Source organism: Numida meleagris, chromosome 6, assembly GCF_002078875.1.
Source record: "Numida meleagris isolate 19003 breed g44 Domestic line chromosome 6, NumMel1.0, whole genome shotgun sequence".
Lineage (NCBI taxonomy): Eukaryota > Metazoa > Chordata > Aves > Galliformes > Numididae > Numida > Numida meleagris.
In genome coordinates this window covers 27,104,897-27,117,851 of record NC_034414.1, presented here as the reverse complement: position 1 = coordinate 27,117,851, position 12,955 = coordinate 27,104,897, and the positions used below count along the sequence as shown (strand labels likewise).

At 40.9% G+C, this 12,955-nt stretch overlaps 1 protein-coding gene across 9 annotated transcripts in view; it reads right to left on the bottom strand.

Annotated features, from left to right (window-relative positions):
- Positions 1-12,955, bottom strand: part of DPF3 (double PHD fingers 3) — a 200,009-nt gene that overhangs the window by 83,028 nt on the left and 104,026 nt on the right. The gene's annotated exons all lie outside the window — the stretch shown is intronic.

Sequence of the window (12,955 nt, the reverse complement as noted above, 5' to 3'; positions counted from 1 at the left end):
GTTCCAATTAAAGAACAAAACCAAGTCTTTCCAAGACACTGAAATAACAAAGATGAAGATCTGATCTTTTGAAGTGGAAAAGTATTTTTGTGCAATTTAGCGTCTGGCAGAGTTGACACGGAACAGCTATAAGCAGCATTTTCTTACAAAAGAGCTCGTTCCACACATGGGGAAGTGGAAACCTAGTGTGTGCGGTCAATTCAAAAACAAACAAACAAAACTACCAAATGGAATTTTTGCCTTGAATTTTCATTGAATATTGACTCCCATTTTTTACTAGATAAAATCTTCAGTTTGTTCTAAATGGGACTATACAAATGAAGAACCATCAGCAAACAGTTACAAGTGCAGAATCTAGCCCATGTAGCAGGATGAACCTCAGTCACTGCATTAAGAACTAACGGGTGGCTCAGGGGCAGGCCTGAGGCGTGGGACTTCAAATGATAAAGAGGGTTCATGATGAAGCTTGATGCAACTTGCCATGCAAGTGAAGGTACAAAGCGTAAATCCCCTTTGGAATTCTGACACTAGATTATGAGACAGTGCAGCAGACAGGCAAATATAGCATGTTAATTTTAGCAAGATGTTAAAATACACCCAGGGAAGAATTATATTTTCCTTGCAGATCTTGGCCTCTACCCTACTTGTGTAGGTGTTCATTCAGAGCAATCCTGTGGCAGGAAGACATCCTGAATGTCTCTTTACCTGACAACGCCAAAGCATGGATTTCTGAAGTACTCTCTCTTTTCTAAAATTAATTCCTTCCCCTTGGCCAATAGATTTACCAAGCAATAATGTATAGAATTGATGCTTGCAAAACAGCATCTGCTGTCCTGATTTCACAGCTCTGTTCACTTTTCATCTTATAGGACTGTGTTGTGTTTCCCAACCTGCTTGAGGCTACCTGCTTTTCTATCACCACGAGTCATAAACTCTGTAGGACATAAATTCGTGTGTTTATAAAACCTCAAATCACTCCTGCAATCCAAATAATGAATGAACACTTCCACCTGAGACAGTAAATTATAATCTGTTTCCTGGGGGCAATTGTGTCCCAGGAATATGGTTGCTCTTTACATAAAAACCTCTAAGCCAGCAAACTATTCAGGGTCCCTGATCAGTGCTTCCACAACACGCTTGCTCAAGTTTTCTGAAGTGAGAGAACACTGTTCAGCCAATAACCACAGAAAATCCAGCAAAAATTCCAGCAAAAGCTATTCTATTCATGGAGGGAGAGGCTGAGTACAAACCATGCAGAAAATTCAAACCACTGGGATTTTCAGAAGAAACTCCCAGGGCAGCCCACACAATGCGAAGGGGTCAGCAGTGAATTGGCCCCCTCTCATCTCAAGGAGGCCTATTCAATCACACCTCTGTTTTTAGCATTAAGCTCTGCACACCCTCCCCTACTATGCCACCTTCTCCAACTTCTCCTTTATTTGGACTAGAGAAAAGACAAGTCAATGGAGAATCACAGAGATCAAAATTCCCTCTATGAACTCCTGCTACTTCCCTCTGGATGCTAAATCCAAACATTTCAATGGAAAGAAAGGTCTTAAGACTTGATTTACATGTAAGTCACAACAGCAGAACCTCAAGTCACTAAGGAACCTCCACAATCATCTCTGGCCATGGTCTAGGCTGGTTTCAAAGTTCTGCACCTATGTGCAAAAGGGCACTTGTTTTGTATTGTGAACCCTGCAGGACTGCAAAATCCAACAGGTAATCATATATTCAGCAAGAGAAGAAGCTTCAAGCAAGCTCAAGGGCAGCAGTAACAAACGTGTCTTCACTGTGACAAGCTATGCCTGTCTCTGATAAACCCAGCAAACAAATGCATTAGTAAAGGGAATGAGCAATGAAGGGAGGGGAGAAGTAAAACATACGAAAGTAAAACTACTTTCTGTTTTTTCCAGAAATATTGAACATTCATGGGGAAAAGTAGGCTTTAAGGTCAAAAAAGGGCAGCTGTTTTTAAAAAGCATGTTTATTTAGTGTGGCACTGCTACTTTCCAGCAGCAGCACTCCAGGAAGATTTTCATCCAAAAGCCTCAGAGCATTTTCCAATTATTAAATTTAACATCCCATTGACAAGGCAATGCAAGGTAATACCTTCTTACCCAGTTTACTGATGGAGAGATTCAGCATCCAAGAACTAAATAGCAAGGAGGAAATCTTGAGAAAAGAAACTCAGGGCAGTTGCCTCCCACCCGTCCATTGGGCTAACAGCTATTCAATTTTTTTTTATTTCCTTCTCTGCCAGTAGCTTCTACAGGCCATTTTCATTCCTGAACAGCTCTAGAAATTGGGAAATGGCAGACTACCTTACCTGAAGTGTAAAGTTTACAGCTTAAGAACCTATGAAGGTCCCAGACAACATCTTTGTAATGAATTCTGTTTCTGTAATGAATTCAGTTTTTCCTGGAAGATGGCTAGTCTCTAAAGGGAGACAGTAATGAAGTCAGGAAAATATATTTCCAAAACATTTATTGAATCCTCAGAGATAAAAGTGTCCAAAAATCTAAAAGATGGTTCAGTTAACCTAGACAAATAGTTCAAGACTATCTAATAGGTCTGACCTGAGGGATAAATGCAGTTTCGCTTCCAGTTATCCTACATCTGGATCCTTTGGAAATACACAGAATAGCCCATCCTTTTCTGAATTTTGATGCACTTTTGTCCTCAATGCCTTCGTAGCAGAGTGAATACAACTGTTGAACTACTGTTTGAAAGAAGGAGTATTTCACTTTATTTATTGTCTCTCTCTCTGTTCTTGCTATAAGATAGGGAAAATAGAAGTTCCTGACCAAACTGTTTTGTCATTTCTGTCCATTTCTTTCCTCTCAAAGACAGATACAATCTTTTCTATTGCCCTGCTGTGGGAGCTTTTCCGTGTGACTTTGTCATGTCAGATCTTTCTGAGCTTCCTCTCATTCTTCAAAAATCTCACCAAGATGGACCAATACTATACCCAATATGTTCAGATGAAGCCACATCCCCCACTTAAACAAATGCATTAAAACGTTCTTTACATTGCCCACAGCGTTATCTCTCAGGCAGCGTCCACTGCCTCAGCAGTGTCCAGGGCTGCATGATAGGCAGAATTAGCAACCTTGTAACCGGGACAAAAACTTCCAGTAGGTGATACTTCAAACACAAATTAAAACGTCCATCCCACTGCCCATTCTCAAAGGACATTCTGATCCCCACTAAGAGGCCTTCACAAAGGACATGACTGCTCCAGATGACCTTACACTATGTGCAAATTTTTGTACTTAACCACCCAATCTCTCTCTCCAAGTGTTTCATTTCTGTGCTACACAACACTGGCCCAAACACCAAACCTTGATGCACCATTAGCTTTTTTTTTTTTTTGTAAATTTTTTTGTTTCATTTTTTCTTTGCTTCATGTTTTATTCTAAAAGCTTTGATCCAAGACAATGCTTTGTTTCTTTCTGGAGAAGACCAAAGGTCTTCAGAAAGTCTAAGTAAATTGTCAACCTCCTTATCTGCTAATCCTTTTACATATCATGTGGAGAATTTTAAGAGTGGGGAGATATGATTTTCCTTTGGGAGTAAAAAAGTCAGTCAGAACCTCCTATATCATCATTTCCCAGGTGCTTTAGTGCTTATACCTAATTACTGTTTCAATCAATTTCTCCAGTGTTCATGTAGAATTTATGGCTCTTTAAATTCTTGAATCACATCCAAATCCTCTTTAAATATAGGTAATAACATTTGCTACTCACTAATTGTTCTAAATTCTTTCTATTGTAACTCCTAGTTTGTATCACAAGGTCTTCTTCAGACATCGCAATTTCATAGAACATAATCTTTATAACAAGCAATAACTACTAGTAAAAGCCATATAACTAAAAGCTTACTCTTTTTTAATGTAACAATTTTAAGACAATTTGTAGTTAAGTACCCTTTTGATTAGTACTGCAAATGCAATAGCATCTGGTTAGTGTAGGAGATGCAGGGAATAGCACATAGTGAAAGCCAGAACTACACAAAATAGAAGAGTAAATCAACAAAATTCATCAATGAAAAAGAAAATGTTATTTAAAACTTCTTCCTGTTTAAATAAACCAAGGTATTATTGGTGTCACAGCTAAATGTTGTGCATATAGTACAATGCAAATATGTATGCCTACCGGTAATTAAAATGTACGTTTCTTAACTTGGCAGAGTCCTTTCCATGGCGATTAAATTAACATGGCTATTTTTGCTTACCAGCCCAGTGCAACAACCTCTCTATTTATCAAGATCCATGGACTCCAGTGGTAGAATCTGAGCAAGCATCCATGCCAGCATCATTCCAGTATCTGTTTTCTATGGAGATGCCACGTCCAAAAGAATCGCATTTCCACAAATCTTACAAAATGGTGGGCTTTTTCAAGTTTTGATTCAAAATAGCAGTACATGCCTGTCCTCAAACGTGTTACATATGGTTTAAAATGCATTGGAACTAAGTACCTTTTCAGTGTCTCTTTGAAACATAAATTAAAAACAACCATCTCCTTTTCTATACAGTGTAATGTATTTGTTTTACAATGGATTATTTCCATCTCCACAGTAGCAGCTGCCACCCAAGCCATCATCTCTGTGCACTCCTAAGCAGCTCCATTTCCAGTTCTAATTGGGAACAGAGATACTTATTGGGTGAGTTCCAGCATGATCTATCATGCCAGAGACAGCTACTATGCAAACCAAAGCAATCCGGCTTCCAAAAACCCTCTTAGACAAACACTGACTTTGCACATAGATTTTCGTGTGTTTGTTTCTTGGTGCTGTTTTTTTGGAACATAAAAAGTGCCAGAGGAAACAATATATTAGGAGTCCATGAAGTGCTGTTTAAGAGGGATAAATCCAAAGATATTACCTTAAGAACCACTGGCTCTTTAAAATCATATAGGTGGTCTAAAAAACCACCTAATTCACAGCAAACAGAACTACTGCTGAGCAAATGCAGCCACTAAGCTCATTAAGAGGATGTGGCAGGATGTGTTTGAAAGTGCAGTGCAGTGGCTCAGCAAGCAATTAAATCCCATGACAGTTTAAAATGAGAATCTATCAGTGTCACAAGAGTGTGAAGCCTCAGCATCTCTGCTGTTCCCACCCCTAGCATTTTATTTATGATGGTGTAGTGGGAACAAGGGAAGTCAAAAAGATTATAATGAAATATGCCATATAAAAACCAGATTAAGCCTGCTCTTCTTTTGGGAAATATGCAGAGAGAGAAGCTGTCTGTTAGCTGTCGAGTTTGCAAAAGATACCATCTTTTGGGATGGTGCTCTCTGCCAGCAGACAGAGTGCCCCAGGGGAAATGGTGGTGAAAAACCCAGACTAGCAGCATCCATCCATCCATCATATGCTCATCTCCACATCTCCAAGGCACAAATATAGCGTTAGAGTGCAAAGGGTGGGGGCAGGGGGGGCAGAATCCCTTAAGAGTGAACGAGGAGACAATGCTTTACATTGAATAGCTGGATTTTGCAGCTTTTCTGTATGGGCACAACCAGACTCTCCTCAGCATGTTTGTTTGCTTGCTTGTTACTTTCATGGCCAGTACAGTGATTTGTTGCTGTCCTTGGAATGGATGCTTTCAAAGCAGTGACCAGAACCAGGTACACTAAAGACAGGGCTCTGCAAGCTTTGCTCTTAAGCATGCCTCTGCCAGCACAGAACAGTACTGATCTCCATTCCTCCCACAGATCCCCAAAACTCCACTTTCACAGCACCATCACCTGTGAGCCTAGGGGCAGATGCTCAGTGCCAGTGCCTTTATGCTCCAATTCTGGCTTTCCACAGTCGCTGCCATCTCAGCCTGTTCTCTCAACATCACTGCACCCATCTGTTGCAAACTTTCCAGTGTCAGCTCTACGCTTCCAGTCCTCTCCAACCCCAATGCACAGGACCTCCAGCCACCCCAGCCTTTCCCAAAACTAGACTGCTGCTGACACAGCCTCTCACAGTGGGTCCGTAAAGCCAAGCAAACGCCCCTAGAAACTTGCAAACATCATATCTGCTTTATTTTTAATCCAAGACAGATACAATAAAGCCATGACTGGACTACAGATTGTAAGGCTGCTCCCGTAACCCTTTCACTCTCCCTCCAACTCCACCTTCAAACCTCATGCATACTGTTGCAAACGCAAGGTAAACAGTGCTAGGGTGAGAATGAGAATCAAGTCAAGTAGAAAAAAAAACCATGTTTTAGAAGCAAGACTACTTGAAAACAAGTATCTGTTTCCTCAGATACCAGTCATTTGGAGTGGAAAGAATAGTTTGGAGGACTATCCTCCATTAAGTGAAAATCCTCTTTAGGGGCAGAGCTCAGTCAGCTCTGTACCCACACAGTGCAACATGCTGAAACCACGGGATTCTATAACGCTTCAAAATGAATCTTATTAACACTTCTTGTGAATTTTAGAGATTACTGTGGTTTGACTTAGGCAACGCTGGGAGAATGAAAAATCCCTAGCACCTTTTACTTCAAAGATGCTACTCACATGGTAAGGTTGGGGGAATGGGGCAGAGAGAGAAAGAAAAGAGGTGGAAGAAGACAGAGGAAGGTATGATATGAGGACACCATACACTTTCTTCAGCCTGAGCATAAACTGCAAAAAAATCAGAGGATAACTTTGAATTTTAAAATCAGGATCCAGTGGAAAAATTTTATCAATCCCTAGCTAAAATATGCCTCAGGGCACTTCGACACAACAGGAGGGAGAAATAAAACTGCAAAAAGAGCAGAGGCCCTCAAACGTAAGGTTAAGTATTGTTTAGTTTAACCCATCATCAAAATGTGGACTTTACAAGCAGCTGTATTTCTTTGGCAGACTAGAATGCCTCTATAAAATCTCACAATAAAATAAAAAACAGCCCTCTTGTTGGTTGTCTCTTAGAAGTTCTTTACAGATTTATTTCTCAGCAAACATATAAATCATTGTCACATTTAATATACTGTACCTGCTTTTCAAAGACTGCCAAATTACAATATCAGACTAAATGCTGGATCAAATAACTACCCTCAAGGTTCAAACCATAAAAGAATATCTCCTTTCAGTAACATTATTATTGCACTCACCTGTGTTCATGGTTGCTCTTACATTTGTGTTCTACATGGACTCAGACAAAGCCAGGACTTTAGCAGAATCAGAACAAGCAAACACTGTAGATAGTATCAGGTGACAGAGGCTGGATAACTGCTGCAATTTAGAGAAAGTTCCTGAGCATATAACCTATCCTTCCAGGATTTGCACCACCATTACACGGCTTCTGGCCTGTTACGGAGTAATTGAACAACCTGGTCAACCTATCTGCAAGTAGTTGTATAGGCAGACTCACACAGACGGATGGGCCTTGGGCCTTTTGACCCTTCAAAAGAACCAGAAACTGTTTACAGTCCACTACCAAGACAGCTATCAGCCACTTCCACAGTGCGCAGTCTGCAGGTACTAACAGGGAGAGGGCCTTCGCTGCAACCAACAGTACTATTTCTCTACGTGACAGCACTGAATCTAGCCTCATGCATAAACCATACATAAAAACAGCCATACCTTAACCTTGCTACAAATTCTGTGACATTTTGCATAGCGTCTCCCCTTCCTTATCAAGGATGGTGGAGAGGATACCTTTAGTAGCAGATAAATCTCTGTAATGCAGTTATCTCCCAACTGCAGTGCACACGCATCCCAATTAATTCAGACTGGGCCTAGCAGAGCCGGCATTAAGCCAGAGCTGATAAACCTGCCAAAGCCAATCTGAGTCCTGCAATATTCCTGGGAGCCTGCACTGTGCTTTCTCCTACTTGGGATTGCAGGGGGTTATTTGCCCGAGTGCAGGGCTCAGCTCTACCTGACTCCATATGCTCATGGGATGCTGCAGCTCAGCTAATGAGGCTCTTCTAAAAACCAAAGTGCTGGGGAGCAGGTAGAGACACTCAAGAAGTTGAAGGCATCACCATGGATGCAGCAGGGTCTATTAGTGCTGCTCAACTAGATTACAAGTGCCCTGGCCCTGGTACTGCATTTGTGTCTGCAAAGCTCCCAGCTGCAGGAGCGAAGTATTCTGCAGCCCACGTAGCACTGAGAACCAGGATAGCCACACAGGTATGGCACGGTGTCTGAAGAAATCAGCCACACCAAGCAGAGCTGGTTCAGCATCCATGGCTCACTAAATACCAAACCTGCAAAAACACCACTGACGAACAGAAAGGCAACAGCAATGTAACCAATGATTTTAGCGAGGAATAGGGAACAACAATCTTAGACAATACCCTTATAACTGATGCTGTCTTCCTATGTAACCTTGAGCCATACTCTAACAAGGGTACTCCCTGTGTTGCCATTATCTGTCAAGAGGAGATAGACTTCATCTATCCTCTAGGATGTGGTAGACCTGTTTAATATTCATAGGCATTCAGGCATTCAAATAATATGCACCAAAAAAGCAAGGTGTTCTCACAAGTTCTCACAAAACCAGGTTTAAACACTTGTTTTTTCTAAGAAAAACAATGAACTACTTCCATTCAGTGGCCAATTCACAGTTTCTAAAGAATGAGGATAATATTTACTCTAATGGTTAGATGCATCTGACAGATCAAGCTATATAATTGAAAAATGTTATTATAAGAAGGAAGGCTTGTAATAGAAAAATGGCACGAGATTCTAGTAGGTATCCCTTCAGAAATGGAAAAGAACAAACCAAATCATCTACTGCGATGCTCAGATCTGTTGCCACAAAAAAGGCAAGGAATTCCAAGAGGCCTATAAAACGTTTAGACAAAAAGGTGAACTCTAGAATTAATAACAGAACGGTAAACAGGAAGATTAATGGCACCAGAGAAAATGCAGATGGCGAAGCCCAGCCTGCAGGCTCAGCAAGACTCTGAATAGGGAGGGGGAAAAGGCAAGGTGTAAACAAGGTGACCTTCAGAGCCACTGGAATGCCTGCCAAAAGGCCAGCCAGAGGGCATCCCGAGACACAAATGTGCCATCTGGGGTAGGTTGTCTCATGACAACACGAACAAGATTTGTCTTTTTCAAAAATTGCAGGCAGGCAAAATGAGTAGCAGCAGAAAATCTAACCATTCATTTGAAAGGAGTACAACTGAATACAGAAGTTAGAAAACGATGCTATGCTATCTGATTTGTAACAAAAGTATGAAACAAAGACTATGAGATTTCTCTGAATATCCCCACTCACAAAGGTCTTGTGCCCACTTATAAAACCTACACAAGCAAGGCTTGGGGGAGGAGAAACTGGTTTTCACCAAATAAATATTTTCCTTGAGAGTTTATGCTTTAGGTTTAGATAAAAGGAAAAAAGAAAAAAAAAGGGAAAAAAAAGCACAAACTGCAAAGCAGTCCTTAAACACATGATGGTATAAATTTTCCCCATCTTGGCATAAGCCTGTTCACTCCAGATGGTATATTTGGGTCGGAAGCAGGTAAAGACTCCTCAGACACATGTCTGTGTCCAATATCTGCTTTTACAGAGTTCCCTTGCTTGCTCTTAGCGCTTCATTGGGCCTTGAATCTCCTAATAAGCTTTGAGCACGCCTGGAAGATCTCAATTCTTTGCCTACAATAAAAGCAGGAGAGAGAAATCTCCTACCACAGTTCTACAGGGGAGCCTGGCTCTTTCAGACCTGATGCTTGGATCATTCAGGTTAGTGAGGAAAATTAGAAGTAAATGTAATCACACATCTATTAAATACGTCAATCACACACTGCACTGGGTAGTGCTAACAGGAGCAATGCTATCTCTAAATAAGCCTTCTAACAAAGTAAGCTAAACACATTTTGTTATGACATCCAGAGGCAGGAATTTTAGGGGAAAAGATAGTAAGCAACCACAATTACAGCCCACCGTGGAAAAAAAACAGATCCTAGCTCTGGGAATCCAGCACAGTCAGTGAATTCAAATACCTCTTTCTCTTCAGTCTGGCTCAAAGCAGATCACAGCTGCAGATTTCAGGAAAAAGTGGCCCATCTGAGTTCAGTGCTAGATTCAGTTAATTCAGTGCTAAGTTTATAAGCAGACAGATCTGAATGTTTTTGATTATGATAGGTTGCATCCCAACTGCAATGAAGAAATTGTCATGACTTCCAGTTTCACAGCATGAACCATGGGTGCTGGATGAGCCCAGGCAGCTTGTGCAAAGCTTATGCAGCCTCAGCACTGCTGTATCAGGCAGGCTAAGCTCAAGTGAACTTGTGTTTGCTGACACGAGCTGCCACCACAGCTCTTGGGCATCAGTACATACTGTTTTCCAGATAGCCCCATAATTGGCTCTGCCAACTGCTTTTTGAAGAGAACAGGAGTGAAGAGATGAAGCACACATCTGAAACACTAAACTGCCATTGAAGAAGGAATGAGGAACGGTAAGGGAAGAAAATAACAAGATGGAGGAAAACTATTGTGTTCCATGTCCTGCAGCTAAGCTATGGCAGACTTGTTCTGAAAACTGCCACAGAAAAGTCTGAAAAATGAAGACTCTGGGCCTTTGAATTATCCCTTTACAAATCTCTCTCTCCTTTCTCCATTCTGCTAGCAAAAAAAATGCTGTAAGTTCTTAAATCCTAAAAACATACATTCAGGGCCATTTTCCACACCTTACAAAATACAGCAAGAATAGATGATAATGGGGAAGAAGGAGAGAGAGCGCCATACCAGGGGAAAATAAAGTGAAATAGAGAATAGTTGCTCTCCTCTCCTTTCCCTCACTCAGCTTTCATTTCCCTTTGTTCATCTAACATTGAGCCAAACTAAGCCAAAGGAGCTGCCGTGCTGGGCTACAAGATTGATGGCTGCAGGCAGACTCCACAGTGAAGAGACGGATGACTGGTCATTTCCCCAATGCTCTGAGAAACATCCATCCTTGCAGCCATGCTGAGCCCATTCGTGCTCCTTTTGAAAAGAGAGATAAACACAGGCAGCCGGAGGCACCTGAGTGTCCTTCTTCCTCAGAAGGACACAGTTATACTCCTTTGGGTTCCTGGAGAAGGTCACTCTGTCCATCCCTGAACATCTGGCTGTGGGATTTGCTAACTCTCTCCCCCCTAGCAATCATCCATCTATTAGAGAACAGAGCAGGTTGGAAGAAAATGGTGAAGAGAATGGTGTGACAACCTCATCAATCTACAGCTACGCGCTTGGCTATTTAGTTTTCTTTATGCTATTCCTAAAATGGGGGGGTGGGGGAGGGACTACTGGTATGAAAGAGTGAATTGTGGAAATGGCAGCATGGATTGGAGTAGGTCCTTACAACTATTAGAATGTTGTGCATGTACTAAAGCAGTAGGGAACTAATTAAGATTCAGGATTGAAAGGCAAAACAAAAAAGTTGGATGCACTCTGGTTCCATCTGTAGCACTTGCTGAGAGTTCAGATGTACTTGAGGCTTTATCTTCAGCAGAGAGGGCTATTTTTTTTTTCCTGTTCAGACATTAAAAGAAAGCTCCCCAGAAGAATATACTGTAAGTATATTTATAGTGCCATCCCTAGTATAGCAGCTTCAGAGGCACAAAGCACTTAATCCTGACTCTTCCTATGTAGTTAATAGTATCTTTGTTTGCTGATACTGTATTGGTCTATAGCATTGCTTACAGATACAGCCTCTGTGTTTCCAGTTCTCCTGCCACGCTATCTCACTTAGGCACTGAGCATTACATGGCAGATGTACCCACAGCATCATTTACAAATGCAACATCACTGAAGAAATTCCTACGACTATGAACTTCACTCTGTCAGAGTAGCATATATCTGTAACCGTCATTCACAGACATTTCACAAAGCAAATCATGACAATATAAAGGCATTCAGCATCTCTTAAAAATACAAAGAAATGAGCTGCTTGCTTAGTATTTAAATGTAGTTTTAGCACTAACTGTATGCTTCAGCTTCGAAAATTTGTTTTTTATGCCTTCATGCAATGATTTTTACTTTAGGCCAACAATAAAAGAATTTTCTCTACAGCTTTGTAGGACATGCATAGGATCTTAATCATGGCCATATGTGTTCCTAAGACATCTATCCCATACTTCCCGAGGGTAATTACACACATTCAGAAGTCCATCATAAGTGAAGTTTTCATCCTTTCTCCTACATCAAGAACCACAGGTCTAGCTGATGTAAATTGCTGCTCACTATAGTCTTTAATGGAACTGTATTCACCTACAGCAGCTAAGGTCCTGGCCCTAAATCCCCTTGTTAGTTTAAGGGGAATCAAGTTCCAAGTGCAAACTAAGTGAGATCTCTGGTCTGGAAGACATTGCATAGAAAAGTCATATATATCTGTTCCACATTTTATTCTCCTCCAAACGTACATTGTATCAACTCTCCTTCCCCCACGGAGTTTATTGTTGGGAATGGACTCCATGGCAAATGCCAGTGGTGTCTGAATTCTGAAGCATAAAATATCTATTGTTACTAGACAATCAAATACAAAACACAGGGAATACAGAAATGAATTGAAATCCAGTAAAAACATGCTTAATACCTTGACAATTACAAGGGTGCAAAATGTTTACCCCGGAGAATGGGAATAACAGACAAAACATCCACCAAGGAAGGTGGTGGAAGGTGCAGAGATGAGGGAGGGGACACCATCACACTCTTCATTCTACTCTCAGCAAATCTGTAAACCTTGGGTTGTAAGATCTCATACTGGACTTTATATTAACATTTATTGCTCTTCACTTTATATACGCACCAGAAAAATATCACCTACTAGAACTTTCATAATATTTCAGACTACAAAACAATTTAATTTGCCGTGTGCCAGGAGAACAATAAAATTGAAGAAAACTTTTCAAAAAGTCGTATTTTGAATGCAGTGACACTCCATGGTGTTTATTTTTAAGTATTTTCTTACATAAAACAGTGCACACATTCTACTAAGAGGTAAATCTAGTAGCCCAGTGATTTTATAGGGCTCTACCTT